General features: G+C 47.7%; 1 non-coding gene across 1 annotated transcript; it reads left to right on the plus strand.

The window, feature by feature from the left end:
- The first annotated feature begins 14,573 nt into the window (after positions 1-14,573).
- Positions 14,574-14,686, plus strand: LOC146835196 (U5 spliceosomal RNA). Its single transcript, XR_014960940.1, has one exon. It is a non-coding gene; the product is annotated as a U5 spliceosomal RNA (small nuclear RNA).
- The last annotated feature ends 1,394 nt before the right edge of the window (positions 14,687-16,080 follow it).

Below are 16,080 nucleotides of genomic sequence, written 5' to 3' on the forward strand. Positions count from 1 at the left end.
GTGTTACTGCACCTCTGTGCTGTTGATTCGTCAGGGACATCTAGTAACAGCCTTTGTCACTGCACACTTACTTCTGAACGCACAGGTCTGTATAATGACAGGACACATGGAAACCAGACAACAGGAGCAGTGCAGCACAATATTTACTAAATATGGCCTGCTGCGGCTTCCCCAGCGCTGGTGCACAAACAGGCTGAATTGCAGCACGACACACACCTTTGTTCACTATGGGTAGGGCCACTGAAATTTGCAATTTTGCCGCAACAATCACAGCATTTTCCTTATTACCCATCATCTGCTGCATAAGCTGCCTGAATGGTATATACACAGATCACTTTATAGATGGCAGGTATTAGTTGTTATGGCTGCATCTATCCTCACATTTCTCTTCTACACCCATGAGTAAATGCAACCACATGTTTGTTTATGGCACAACTTCAGCCGTATCCACACACCAAAACACTGTACTGTACTCGCACACTTCTTTCCATTCATTAAAACGGAATGTTTAAGCAAGCCATCATTCACTTGTTTTGTCTTCAAATTCCTGCAGAGGCTTAGCCACAAAACATATTAGGAGCATTACTCTGGTCCTGACAGTTGACATAAAAAACTCCCCATGTAGACCGCACAAAAAATACGCACTGTTCAATCTATGACACCCCACGAAATAGCATGCTGCCCACCCACAAATGCGCTTTGGCGCCTCAATAGGAGTATGAAGCGCTCTGTAAATACAACTACAATACAACATACTTGAGCCCAACAGCACTGCAAGGCCATACAGGGTAAGACACAGTCCAAAATCTATTGACAAAACCTATTCCCTCCTTCTATAAATGTACAGACTTTACTCAGACCCTGATTAAAATGTATATGTAAAATTCCAACCGATGTGCAAATGGACATTTGCACACATTTCAAAATTCTGATTTGTGCATTAATTATCACATTCTGCAATTTTCCCTTGACAGATTTCACCAGAGAAATACTGAGGCAATCTATCTATAAATGCTAAGGGGCTGATTGTGAATATGGCGGTCCGACTGCCGGAGCGCCATTGCGGTGGTCGGAAGAATGCCACCAAGCCGGCACCAACCCGACCACCACTTTACAAGTTAACCACCGGACCAGCGGTGTGCCGGCGGTGTTCTTGAGGTGGCGGCATGCTTCGGCCCACAGTGTGAACCTATAGGCAATGCCGCCACACTGTTGTGTGCGCACTGTTACCAGTCACGATGTTGTGCATTGCACACAGTGTGCATACAACAGTGCAGGCATAGGGGGGGCACAACATGTGCCCTCATCCACAATGACCAATGGGCAAAAGAACCCAGGAGCCCAGTTTGGTGCCCCTTACCTGCCTTCCCGCTGATCTTTGCGTGGCGGGCTCCCCAACTTGAAAATGACATGGTGGTGCCGGCATCTGCACCACATCCAATCCCCCACCCTCCCCACCGCCGCTGCCACAGGATCCAGGATCCTGGCATTGGCGGAGGTCTTGTGGTGGTCCAACCGCCATGTTCGTAACTGGGTGGTTGGGCCACCTACTCGGCGGCGGTGTTCCCACCACCAATGACGGTCCCGGGACCGCCAAACTCATAATCAGCCCTTAAGACATAAATGCAAAACATGCACTAATCAATATGGAAAACACCAATTTCACATGTTTGGCTTCATTTTGAGGTGGGAAACTCAGGAGAAGTTAGGGTACTGGTCATTACCATGTGGACTGATTATCACCCAGAATATTCATAATGATATTCAATTAATGTATATAGCTTAAAATATTTTAGTCCTAGTTTAAGGTCACCAATCCCACCAAGTTTGCCCATTTTCCATTAAAGGGTCCGGGGGCAGTCCCTTGCCTGGTCCCTGCCTCGCCCTACCCCCCACTCCCTGGTTTGGCAGCATTTAGTTTTTCAGGTGCATTAGAAAAAGAGAAGGGGCTGTGTTGTGTGGTGTGTCGATATGTGTGTGCGTGTGTGTGTGTGTGTGTCTGGGTAGAGTGACAAGACCCATCTATTCTGTCCATTTCCCTGCAGTCACCAGCTCCGAATTTCTTCTTGTACTATGATAAGATAATGGAGGATAGCTACATAAGTAATCAAAATCATGCATAGATTTTGATGATACACAAAGACCACAAGACTCACCTGATATGTCAAATGCCCTGCCTATTATATCCTTGTTGACCACACTTAGGGGGGCAGATAAAATCTGATGGAAAGTCAGCAGATCTGGCAGAAGGAATCAGCCTAACGGCTCTGACCCTTAGGCAGAGGACCGCCCACCCTGTTTAGAGATGCCCACCTGCCTGGCTAGAATTTCTTTGCTATGAGGGCAGCCACAGCAGCAGCACCGCCTTCAGAGCATAGCAAGTTTGCTGAGCGGGCACCATTATCCCTCGTCTAGATGAACGAGTTGAGAAAAACTGAAAGTGTGCTATCTGTGTAACTGCTTATCTCCCAAAGTGATGCAGCATCCATTGACCATGTCTGACCTTCCTGCGCATGCCTGGGGGAGAGTGGCAGTTGTTTTCTTTGGGCCCTTAGAAAAAGGACATCATCTCATGGTAGTCATCGATGAGTACTCACGTTTTCCTTTGGTGAAAGACTTATGATCGACAAGCCATGACAAAGTCATCGAGCAACTTGATGACATCTTTGCAGCGTGGGTCATCCCTGCTATATTCAAAACAGATAATGGCCCGCCTTTGAATAGCAAAGAATTCACAGAGTTTCTTGTTGCCTCAAAATCAAGCATCAAAAGAGCACGCCTCTCTGGCCCCAGGCCAACGGTGTTGTTGATTCATTTATGGGTACCCACAAGAGGGTAATTCAACAAGCATCAATGGAGGGGATCGATCTAAAACAAACCATGCGTCAAGCCCTTCATGCCTATCGATCAACTCTTCACTCTGCCACTGGTGAGAGTCCTGCTACCTTGCTATTTGGGAGAGCCATCAGTACTAAGCTACCACAATGGACTGATCGATAAACGCAGATAAGATTAGTGTCACAGACACTTCTCAAAAGCTGATCAGCGCTGACATGAACAGGACACAGTGTTCGATAAAGGGGATGTGGTACTGGCCAAACAGAAACGGAAGCGCAAAATGGATACTCCATTTGCTGTCGATCCTCTGAGAGTTAACGACCAAAGGACATATGGTGACTGCTCATTGTCCTGGAAAGTCCATCACACTGGACTCGTCACACTTTAGAAATTTGCCTCGGTGTTCACCTGCTCTTTAGAGCGGGAGTGAGGAAATCCCACCTGAACATCCAGATCAAGCAGCTGACCCTATGTCATCAGCTAATGACCCATGTACCCCTCAACCACCTCATACTACCCAATCTGGGAGACCAGCGCGAGGGCTTCGAGGACTCATTGAAGAAATATGATGTTAATGTTGTTTGTACTTTTTATTTAACAAGGGGGTAGATATAGTGTCTTTAAGATTATGAGTGCTAGGACTTTTGTGGGTCTTGGAGGACTTTAAACAGGAGTTATGTAAGCAGCTAAGATGTGGCTATTCAAGTCATGAAGCAATGCGTACAGTTGTTTGATCGTATGCTGAAGAATAAAAACGTGTGTTACAGAGCTCCGTGGGGTCTATTTAGTAAGGGGCATATTATGCAGCTGTTGCATCATTTTTTTTTTACGCACTGGCGGCACTTTCTTTGCTGCATATTTACAAGGTGACGCATCTAGGCAAATGCGTCACTTTTTGACGGCCTGCATCGGTTTATACCTTCGTCGGAATTGCTGTGTCACGTTAGTATTAATATATGCAAGGTAGGCATTCCCATGTAAAATCCCCTGTAAAACTGACCCAGTGGTATTTATAATTTGTTGAAAAAGGGACGTATCGTCGGGAAGCGGTCTGCTGCACTTGCAATGTGAGGCATTGGCTGTGGCATAGGATTCTGACCAGCTGAAGTGACTTCCAACAATGTAAGCTACAAGGAAATCACGTCATCTCAAAGGGTAAGTGCACACATAAGGTGAGTAACACAATAAATGTCACATTACACAACATTAAGGACTTGTATCCAGACACATAGTAGTCTCACACTATAGGGATATTCTCAAGAACGTGCGATAATCATTGCCAAAATAGGTTAACGCAATCTTTCAGATCGCCGGCTATCATGGGCAAATAACTTTGTGTTAACGTGCTATTCACAACACGGTGGTAACATGTGATAGTTTTCCGATAACGCGTCAAATGTCCGCGATAAAAGTCCCTGGACGGCGATAAGAATCAAAACCTGAACGTGAAAAAAGTTGCGATAGGCACAACTGCGATAAAAAATCCAGCAAGAAGCATCGCCAGCCTGCAAGTCCCACAAGTCAGGCGGCCAAACCACTACAAAAGCGGCAACCAAAAACACAAACAAGACCCAAACAAATGCGAAGCACCATGGAGGTAGCCAGAGCAAGTACAGAGGACAACCAAAACCCCACAAGCCCCACAGAGGACCAGCCTAGGACCATCATTGGGGAGACGGTGGCAGGAGTTGGGGAACCGGACACTACACAACATGACCTGATCCAACAGCAACAGGGTGACTAACAGCCAGGGACTGGGGGGACGGGAGGAGATGGGCACAATGGCACACATGCACAAGTAAGTATAGCACATCTGCAGACAAACCATGCCCAAGTGTCACAACTCCGACCAAGAGCCCAATTTACGCAAGTCTGCAACATATCACGACTGTATAAGCACAGAAGTTAAAGGCACACCGCCTGAAAGGGATTTGGGCCAGCCAAATCAGAGCCGAAGGGGCAACTCACCCACAATGCAGCACACACACATAAGATGCAGAGCATCCCAACATTTACAACAATGTGGTACAAACTGCAACACTTTCCCAACAGAAAAGAGGACACAACTGCTGCCGCTTGTGTGTAGAAAATAGCCATTCGCATTTGGCATAGCAGGAAACTGTGAGATGACAATGTACAAGTACAACCTCACAGCCCTGATTGTGTAGAAATGCCAAGTGTCCCGCTTCAAATAGGCGTCTCCTCATAAACAGTCATAATGTACATTGCCATGCAGTCTGACAGTAATCTTGTACAATGCGTGAATATACATGTGAACACAATGTCAATCTGCATTTCCCCTTCACATTGCAGAGGGAGAATCAACACCTCCTGCAGAGCAGACCCAACAACACAGCACTGATGATGAAGAGGACCTCCCCAACATCTACACCGACGCACTGCAACAGCTCAGGGACAGTTCCGACACCACACTTCCAGGAGCGGGGCAGCCCAGCTGCATCCATGAGACCCCACCCCCTGCACCGACCACACAGCAGATAGCACCCACCACCACAGCTGTCTCCCAGGACCCCCAGGACCAACACAGGCCTTCCAACGCTGTGTGTTAGGGTGCCAGGAGGAGTTGTCTGACCAGCTGCGGGTGGGGTTCAACCTCATGGCAGCCAAACAAGATGCCCTACGTGGGTGTCTAAGTCCCATCAGGGACCACTTACAGTCCCTAACAGACACCCACAGTCCGCTACTTGCTCTACAACAAGCCATGGCTGACATTGCTGGAGTAATGATTCTGAGCCAAGAACAATTGTCTAGTCAGAGTGGCCCCAGCAATATCAGCAATGAGTTGCGTCACATGCGAATGATCATGGAGAACATGGAGTGGATGCAAGCCTCACAAATGGCTGCCACGGCTGCACACCAGTGAGATGTAGCTGTGATCTTCTCTGCCCTGCAGATCCTCATCATGGCATTGCCACCACAAGGCCTGGCGCGGATGGATGCTGGTGCTACTACTACATCCACATCTCCTCCCCCTGACGTGTCAGTGCCAACAGTGCGGCAGATTTTCCACCTCCATCCCCTGATGTGTCACTGCCACACAGTGATGCAGACAAAACACCACCACCAGCATGTGAGGCACCTAACACATCAGAGGACGAAGATGATGATGAATCTGGCTTTGTTGCTAGGACGAAGTGGTAGCATTGATCTCCGCCATATGGCCGGGTTCAGCTTGGTTCTGCCCTCTGCATCATGCCCTGGAATAACACCTCCCACTGTCCCCCTATACACTGAGCGACACTCACCCTGGACCTCGACATAGACTGCCATATTTGGTTTGGTTACCAATGACACAGCAATCACACTGCGGACTGTAGTCTTTCACTCCCTATGAACTTGTCAATCCTGAAAGGACTCTGGCTGGCCCTCCACGGGCCAACAATGTAAAGTGGGGTTTGCATGGCCCTGTACTGGTCCAGCTTCAACACTCCACTGAATGTGAAAAAAACATTCCATTTCACACAGATGTGTCAAGGTCATGATCAATCAAGAATGAAAGTATGGATGAAGGTAGGACAGTGATTCCACAAAAAGGTACTCCCTGGGTAATGCTATCAATGCACATGTATGGCTGTGACCCTGATAGGCATTGAGACACACATTGTCATTCAAATCAACACTCATCACAGTTGAATACAAGTGAAGGTGCGTAGGCTTTATTAGCATATGTCTGTCAGTACGGGCAAGATAAGTGCCACAACATGCAGACCAATGCAGCAGTATGTCAGAATGAGGAACGTTGCCAAGTGCCGCTGTCCACTCCGGAGGAGTGCCTCACCTTTCACAGGTGTGTGTTAAGCCTAGTTGTTGTCCGCTCATGTATTCGGAGTGCAGGCGAATGCAGCCATGTCCACTATTGTCGTGGGATATGTGACCAGATCTCCAAGATGCAACAAGGTGTCGGGAGATGTGCAATAAGTTCCAATCGATTGTGGCTGCAGGTTTGTAGTTACTCGTCCATGAAAGCGATTGCAGCTTCGTAGGCTAACATTTCCAACATGAGGTCGTTGTCGACTTTATCAAACAGGATGGCAAGGAGATCCATTAGCAGGTCTGGACAAATGTGCTGCGTCCACCCCCTTACACCAGTTAGCTCTACAGCCCAATAGGGGAGCGGTTCAATGTGGTCACTGCACATGAGGATTTGTGCAATCTCCCAGGTCCAGCTGCCAGCATGTATGCCAAGTATCAAGGCATCGCATCAACGGGTATCACGGTGACACTCCTGGTCGTGGGCCAACAAGGGGTGCACACACGTCAAAATCCAGCTCATCTACCGCCTGTTGGACAGGCAGACATCCATGGACCACTCGAAGATGCATGATCAACAATGCAACACAGGCTGAACGCAGGTGACGTTGGCAAGGCGGAAGCTTAGCCGGTAACTGATCCGCAGCACTGCCAATGGCAGTGCCCCCAGTAAATGCAGCATTCGTGCACGGTACAGTTCCACGTGACAGGGGTTGTGCATGTGTCCGGGATGTTCGGCCATTGCGTTAGTAGCTCTTGTTGAAGCGGCACTTTTCTGACCTGCGCCAGCTCTGTGGATGAAATGCCACATCTCGGGTCAATGAGTTGCTTTAGTGTGCACCGGTTGTACGCTTGAGATGTTGTGGGAGTAAGTGTGAAGGCCATTCCCTGCAAGATAACTTTGAACAAAGACTCCAGTGTGTGGGGTGTGTATACGTTGGTCTTTCGTCGGGCTGTGCGTAGTGTGGGAGTCGGCATCAGCTGCTATAGTATCTGACAGGGGTTGCTAGGGACATGCAATTCCGAGGTCGGAGGTACAGAAGTGCTGCCGCTTGATAGCTCAGATAAAGGAGCATTCATCCCTAGTGTAAGTTTGTAATCTGCTTGCATTTATGAAATGTGAAGTGGCGTCTTGGGGATGGGGTGGGATGAGTGCGACTTTGAGATTCATTTTTGACATGTATTGCATGGGGCATATGAGCGGCATCACTGTGTGTTACGTTGCCACACAGCTCCTCCTTCCTCCCCCCGAACCCATTTACTTATATGCGCTGCACGATTGCATAACTTGCACTCCTACGACACAGTATTGTCATGCCAGTCTGCACATGTCCACAAGCCTGACAACGACACTGTGATGTTGGCCGTTGAAGGTGGTGGGCCACGTGAGTGCAGGCCTATGGTAAAGATAGGGCAGACACAGATGTAGGGTACATGCCTGGCTGAACTGGTGCTGCTAATGTGGCTAGACATTTGGCTCACGCTGCAGCAATACAGATACACACAACACTTGGCATGTATGATCCTGGACCCCTTAATTACTCCGTTCGTGCAAGCCCGCCCTCCGGGTGTATGCTACATTGCAACATTGTCGCTTACAGGGGGGGACTACTTAGCTACATGTCCATGCTCTTACCTGCCTGAGGTGACATGGTTGCATCTGCTGTCCACAGCACAATGTAATGTGGTAGGGCCCGGGGCCATCATTCATACATAATGACCACACGGACACACTTGGATAGGCACGTGCGCCCGGCCCCTTTCTATTACCAGGATCACATATCCAGTGACGCCTGTGCTGGATGGGTGTGGGGTGAGTGTGAGTCAGCCCTCAGAGGGTGGTTGGTGCTGGCAACAACTTGAACAGTGATCACTGTTAAAGCGGAAACAGAAAACACCAACATAACACAGACAACTGCAACACATCATGGAGGTAGCCGGAGCAAGTGCAGAGGTCACCCGATATTCAATCAGAAAGGCCCATGACTTGCGGTGCACTGACGTTGGGGCACAAGAGCTGAGCGTGCTCATGTGAAGAGATTTTCAGTGATTGTGTCCCTTTGGGTTATACCTGCTGCAGCTGCCCTGGGTGTTTTACACTTGCCTCATATTCATCATCATCGTCCCAGGTCTTCCACAATACCTGAGGTGACATTGTTGCGTCCGCAGTCCACATCACGTAACTCAATCATGAAGGGTCCATGAGTTGTGGTGCACAGAGTTAGTGGCACCTGTGGCGCTCAGCGGGTGCGCAGCCTGCGATGATGCGTCGTCCATGAACGTCAGGAATGGATTGGATGTGTGTGAGCCCTGCTGACTTCAGTGTAGGCTGGAGGCAGAGGTCAGCAGGGGCCCACAGCCACGTGGCGTTGACTTGTGGTGCACAGAGTTGGTAGCACCTGAAGTGCTCAGGGGGTGCGCAGCCAGTGATGATGCGTCATCCGGGCGGGCCGCACTGGGAGCAATGTCTTTTGCCTACTGAATTCTGCCTCAATAAGGCCATGTGGCGTTGACTTGTGGTGCACAGAGTTAGTGGCACCTGTGGCGCTCATCGTGTGCACAGCCTGCGATGATACATGGTCAGGGCGGGCCACACTGGTAGCAATGTCTGTTGCCTACTGGACTGTGTCATCTGCAGTCGCGACTCGATCTGAATTGTGAGCCCTGCTGACCACAGTGTAGGCCGCAGGCAGTAATCAGCACAGACATAACGCCGCGGTGCTGTGCTGCTGGGTTCGCTGGGGGCCTGTGTCGCGGATGCCAGTGATCGGCTGAGGAGGCTGGCGGCCACGGCGGCGGCCTTATGGCAAGGTGAGGGGCGCCGCCCTGGCAGATGCGTTGGCCATCCCGGAAGTGAACCACGCCCAGAGCCCCAGCCTATTTATTCACACTCCTATGCTGAACTGCCGTACGCTGGACCAGCCCACTGCAGTTACGCTTACAGGGGGGGATGAAACAGCTACATGACCGAGGTCTTCCCCACTGCCTGAGGTAACATGGTTGCGTCCACTGTCCACAACACTACACACACCAGCAATATATGTCCACATGGACAGGTCTGTGTTCTGCATACTGAGGTCTGTCCAGCACATCACCGCCCCACTTGGCATTGTGTGCATTCTTATTCATGGGTGACTTGCCTCCTTCACACATACTTGGTTCCCACCTCTCCCCACATTATGGTATTGTTTGACTGAGGGCCCATGACGTTTTCGGAACGTCCGCTGTCCTGTTCTGTGCTGCCTCGTGGTAGTTGGTGGGGTGGTGGTCCTGGGGGTGGTGGTCCTGGGGGTGGTGGTGGTGGGTGTTGTGGCCCTCTTGGGTGTCCGAGCTGCCTGATCAGTAGCTCCATGACATGTGTTGGTCTTCAGATATGGCTCTGGGCTGTGCTCCCTTTCATACTGCAGGTTGTCGTCCTGCTTAACAGTTAACACCAGTAAAAGGCAGGTGTTAAATCCCTGCTGCTAACGTGTCGTATCGTCTGTTTTTGGATCGCAGATGTGGCTGGTCATTGAGAATATCTATCTCGAAGTGGCGTTTTCGTGTGTTTTTGCACGGGAACGCCTACTCTGCATATCATTAGCGTTAGTTATCGCTCTCATCCGTGGCGATGTTTTTTGCGAAGCTATCGCTGGAAAACTAGCGATATCGGCAGTTTACACCAGGTTGAGAATGGGGCAATAATTCTTTCGGCACTTTGGCTGCGCTACAGTGCCGATAACTCGGCGATAAGTCCTTGAGAATATGCCCCTATATGTAACATATACGTAGGTATAGTGGTACACAGAAGTACACAATGCCCACTTGTATGCGAGACATACAGGACCAATGTAAATAGAGTCCAAGGTGAGTTTTTGACCTGGTCCCCATACAGTAAGCTATTTGCGTCAGGCAATACTGACGCACCGCCTCTGTTTTTTTAACGAATTGCTGTAGTTGCGTCAGTTTTATGGTGCATTCCCAAGTCCTTGTAAATCTGGGAATGCATCAAAATCTATTGGTGTTGCATGGGAAAACCCACTGCAACGCCCATGGAATGCCTTTTTGGCTGAGAATAAGGCAATGCAGGCACTGGCGCTGCTTTTCCTTACTCCATATCTACAAGGCCATGAAAATCCACGTTAAGTGGCTTTGGCTTTGCATTGCCATGTAAATATGGGTCTGCCACTCTGCAGCGCCGCTACATCAAAAAAAGACATTAAAAAAAGTGACGCAGCCGCCACGCAGGCTCCTTGTAAATATGCCGCTTAGTCTAAGCATAGTTTATTATTCTGGTAGGGTATCTTTCCAGTCCATACCAATGTTAGACTCAAACAGACACCCTTGCACTATGGTGCAAAGGTATGTCCGTAGCGCATGGCCGCGTATTTCTGTACTGGCATTAGGGAGAGCAGGTGTGACCCATGCAGGTCAGAGTGGTGGGGCAGGGTAGTGGGAGAGTCGACTTACGACGACAAGGGAAACTTTTAAAAAAAAGAAAACCATGATTTACTTTAAGTTTCCCTCGTCGTCGTATGTCGCCATGGTTGTCTTTTTTTAAAATGGAAGTTTCCCTCGTCGCCGTATGTCGCCATGGTTGTCTTTTTTTTATTTAAGTTTCCCTCGTTGCCGTATGTTGACTCACCCACACCCCGCCCCACCGCTCTTACCTGCACGGGCCACGCCTGAGGGGAGGATATTTATGTAAATATAGCACTCTTCTGCTCTCTCCTTCTCAAGCAGCGCAGCATTCGCAGCTGCTGCACTGCGCTGCGTGACAAACTAGTAAATCTGGCATGTGGCGTGTTCATTAGCCTGCTCCCAGGCTGGGGAGGACGTTACAAATACAGTTGGTTACTAGTACATCTTTTCAGTGCTTTAAATGGGAAAAAATAAGTGCAGGTATTCATTAAAATGAGCTAGATGTGTAGTGAGGGGGCGCGGCTAGGGGCGGGGCTAAAGGCAAGACATGATGATACTTCGTGACTTCTATATTAGTTGCTGCACATACCAAAACACATGAGAAATGTGTTTATATAAACAAAGCAAGTTAACTCATTACACAAAATGAAAGAGAAATGCTATAATATGTTAACATTTCCTTTTCTTTTGCAATAGATGCACCTTCTTAATGCCATACTGTTAATTGATGTTGTTTGGCGCAAAACCATATATTTTTCAGCACATGAGTAGGAAGAAACTGAAAATACCCCCACTTCGATCCAAAGCTCTTATGGCACAAAGCAAATGAAGCAAATCATCATGACCCTCTCCAGAAGATATCTCTTGTCTCTTCCATAGATCTATCCATTCATCCTTTCACCTACCATTTACCTGCTGATGTCCACCATTTAACCTTTACATTCTGTTGTCTATTCAGTCTTTCATCCATCATTCAGTTTTTCACCATTCCGTCTGTCCACTCTTCATATACAAACCTATCCATCCATCCAACTCAAAACCTATCCATACATCCTTTCACTCATCCATCTCTTTATCCACCCTTTCGCTCATTCATCAATCCTTTCGCTCATCTATCCATCAACCCTTTCATTTCTTTATTCCATCCACCATTCTTGGGAGTTTTCGAAAGTGCTTGCTGCAGAAGTTAAGAAGTTAAGAACCGAAAACGTTTCAGCTACAGAACCCGTGCATTTATCAGTGACTTTCACTTATGAGTAATTCATAACATTGGGCCAATGTCTCATTTCTATGTGCGTGTAAAGCCTTTTTTGCAGCTTACTCGAATGTCTATGTCATATTTAGAATCTTCCAAACATTCAGGAAATGTTGTCTCAATATTTAATGCAAGCAAAATTGTTCTGCATAAGAACCGTTTCTCTACTAAATTTGGGTGAGGCACCTCTGGCCCTTATTTAACATTTACACTATCAATACAGTAATGCTGGGAGGAACGATTAACATAAGACACCTCTTGCCCTCGCCGCAGTGTACCCAGCGCAGCTCACGGATGCCATGTCACACAACGTTGATACCTCAGTTTGTCCTACGACAAGGACGTTTTGCCATACCAACTTATCAGAAAGCGGATAAATGCGTATCAGCATTTTCACAAAAAGAATTCATATTAAATTATATAATTTTTTCCAAAATGGTTAAAGCTGCACCTGACCTTCGAGCTGCACTTGCTTTACTCTGTAAGTACACTGCATCCAAGTGGTCTATAGAAATGGCTCACAGTTGTTCTTCTATAATAAATGTAAAACCACTGAGAATTAACTACAGCAAAAAACAAGCTCTGTTGTAGGTCCTTACAAGAGAATGTCATAATTACCTCGGCATTGATAATTCTCAATTACATTTATCTGATAGCCTCATGTGAAACACGCATGTTCACTCACACCCACACACAAACAGGGGCATGTGCATACACACTTTTTGTAAAACTGTGATGTTTAAGAAAAATGCTGGTGGAAAAATATGCTAACTATATGTTGTGTTGTTGAAATGTATACGAGGCTAGAGTACCATCAAGTGAAGGCTGTATTTTCGGTAATATACAGTGCAGTGGTATGGTTTCCGTCTGCTTGCATGAAACTTCTAAGAATAGAGAGCAAGATTTGGAAAGTATCTTTGGGCCTGAGGTAGGGAGCACCATCCAATGTGGTTTCGTACTACAACCTACATTTTCTAATGATTATAAAACGTTCATTGACTTATCAGGTTCTCCATGAAAGTTGTGACTCGTATCCTGCTCTTTTTGACTTCTCCCTCGGAAACCTCTGTCATCTGACACTTGTTTGCACAAATGCACAGGATAGTGACTGTGATTGACAGCACAGGGCCTGACCGGACCCTGCTCTGTCAAACACAGCGTGATGGTGAGCACCCGGGAATTATTCAAATGAGCCCTGCTGAATAGCTCAGCTGGGGCTCAGAGCGGGGGTACAGAAGTGGCGCCTTGGCTGCCAAGATACCTTCAACTCCAGCTCACCAGCACTCACAGCCAAAAAGCCTACCTTTTCATGAGTACCGGTACTCTCCTCGGCAGAATTGAAGTGCCGGTACTCAGAGCGTTAAATCTAAGAGGTACCGGTACTCAGGACCGGTGAGTACCAGCCCATTTAAAGCACTGCATCTTTCTCATACATGTGTCTATGTCACGGTGGAGCTATATTCTGACCCACGGTGAATAATGGCCTTTTAATTTCGAAAGATTTCTTTCCTTTTTTTGCAGTTTCATATAGCGCCATGCTGGCCCGAGAGCACTTAAACGCTTTACAAGACAACCAGTCACCTTCCAGGCACGAGGAAGAGTGATTTCTTAGAATCCCCTGGGGTTGGGCGGAAGCCGTGATCCGAGTCTCGTCACCAGTTCCAAAATGTGCATCTTTTAATGCTGTTCTGTGGATGGACCCCATTCAATGCCCCTAAACAAAGCTGTGGGAAGGAGATGGACTGATCCGGCGGTGACTGGGCCGGTCAGGCCCTTCAGACCCACGGCTGCAGCAGCTTGTGCTGCGTGAGAGGCGAAGGGGCGATTTATCAGCCAGAGCTGCCGAGTCTGGAGCACGGGTTCAAGTCCCGGCTTCGGCTCAACAGCCTGTTACTCCTAGCAAATCAGGTAAAGTTCCCGCGGGCAATTAAATATTTATTTAAAACTGCCTCTGTGTAGTGGAGGCAGACTAATGCTCGTGCATAGCATTGTAATACCCAGAAAAGCAAACGAGAGCAACGAATCGAATGTAAACCCTGTTACACTCCCGAGGGTCACGTGTGACTGAGAATTGTTGTCACGTGGGTTCAAGTAGGGCTTATTTACATACCCACAATCCCCAAAATCCGCAGTCACTTATATTCCTTCTTATGTAGTTGAAAGTAATTTTCCCACTTAGTTTGATCGGAACATGAATAAAAAAGTATTCTCCAGAACATGTTTGAAATTGTCATTTATTTTTTTGCCCCACACTGAAAGTCCAAGGAGGTGTGTTACCTCCGGTCTCTGGGACAGTGGTTGTTTGAATATACACTGGTTTCTCTTCAAACCGAATAAATCTTTCGCCTTTTACTAAAGATTTCCGTGGAGAGGAACATTAAAGAGTTTCACTCAATTTTTGAAGGTTCTTTCTCTGATACTCAGTATAAAAAAGAAATAAAACTAAATTTGTATTAAAGTGCTGGGATAGCAACGTTGATCGTATTCTGCTTAAGGGCTGTGAGTAGCACTTTTGAGTAGCACTTTATGGCGACAATGGAGAACGAGGGAAATATAAAAAATTACACCAATTGGAGCAACAAGAAACACTGAGGGGCAGATTTACAAGCCCCCTTGCACCACCAGTAAGTCACTTTTCGTGACATACTAGTGGCACAGGGGACTCCTCCATATTTACAAGGACAGGAAAAGCCACCCTGCGTGATTTTTCCTCTCCTTGTAAATATGGCCCCTTCTCATGCAGCACTTTGCCTTGAAGGGGCGTTCCATGGGGGTTGCTGTGGGTGTTCCCACGCAACACCCATGGAACAAGACACATCTCCGGATTTACGAGCAATCGTAAATCTGGAGATGCGTCTGAATGCTACGCCACCCTAGAGGTGGCGAAGTGAGGTGCAATGAGGAGAAATGTTTTCATTTCTCCTCGGCTTTTCCACTTTCAATGCGTTCTGCATTCTACAGCATGCATTGAAAGAGGAAAAAGCCTGTAGTGACTGTTTTTGTGCAGGAATGTGACCTTTCCTGCACAAAACCAATCTCACCACGACTCAGGTATCCTTGCACCATGGTGCAACGGTGCCTGCGCCAGTGCATGGCTGCAGTTTGTGCACCAGCGCAGGGGGAAGCACAGAGATGCGACATTCTTGTAAATATGTCGCATCCCTGTGCTTTGGAGGTGCCAAAGTGTGGCGCAGCCAAAGGGCTTGCGGTGCCACGGTGCAGCACTTTCTTGTTGATCTGCTCCCTAAGATCTTAAAACAGCTGCAAAGCACTAGTGCACAACACATATTTCTTGCACTGCACAATGTTCAGCCTCTTAATTTCTTATGCGCACAGTCTTTCATAGCTGCCAAGTTTTGAGATTGCTAATGTGTAACATTTCAATGGTTTCAATGTATTTATGAGTAACATTTATCTGCGAAATGTGTGACACTTAAAGTAACAGCAATGAAGACACGCTAGAAGGAAGTTCACAGGGGGCTGCGAGGCACTTGCTTAGCCTGACAAGGTGGATCAACACTGTGCATCAGGCACAAAGTAAGTTTTAGAGGCTAGTGTGTCTAGAAATATACTGAGATTAGGACGATCATGCCTCGGGCTCTCAGTACAATATGGCTACAAAATTGAATGGTGGCGTAGTAGGCTAATGTAGGCTGAAGAGCTGCAGACAGTCCAGCCCTGAGCTGTCAGAGAGCTCACTTGTGTCTGCCAGCCAGACTGGAGAACAAACACCCCCCACTCCAGGACTGGGACAAAAAACAAACCCTGGCAGTAGACTAAAAGTGCCCCCCCTTTAGCAAATCAGTCAATTAAAA

This window comes from Triturus cristatus, chromosome 4_2 (assembly GCF_964204655.1).
Source record: "Triturus cristatus chromosome 4_2, aTriCri1.1, whole genome shotgun sequence".
NCBI lineage: Eukaryota > Metazoa > Chordata > Amphibia > Caudata > Salamandridae > Triturus > Triturus cristatus.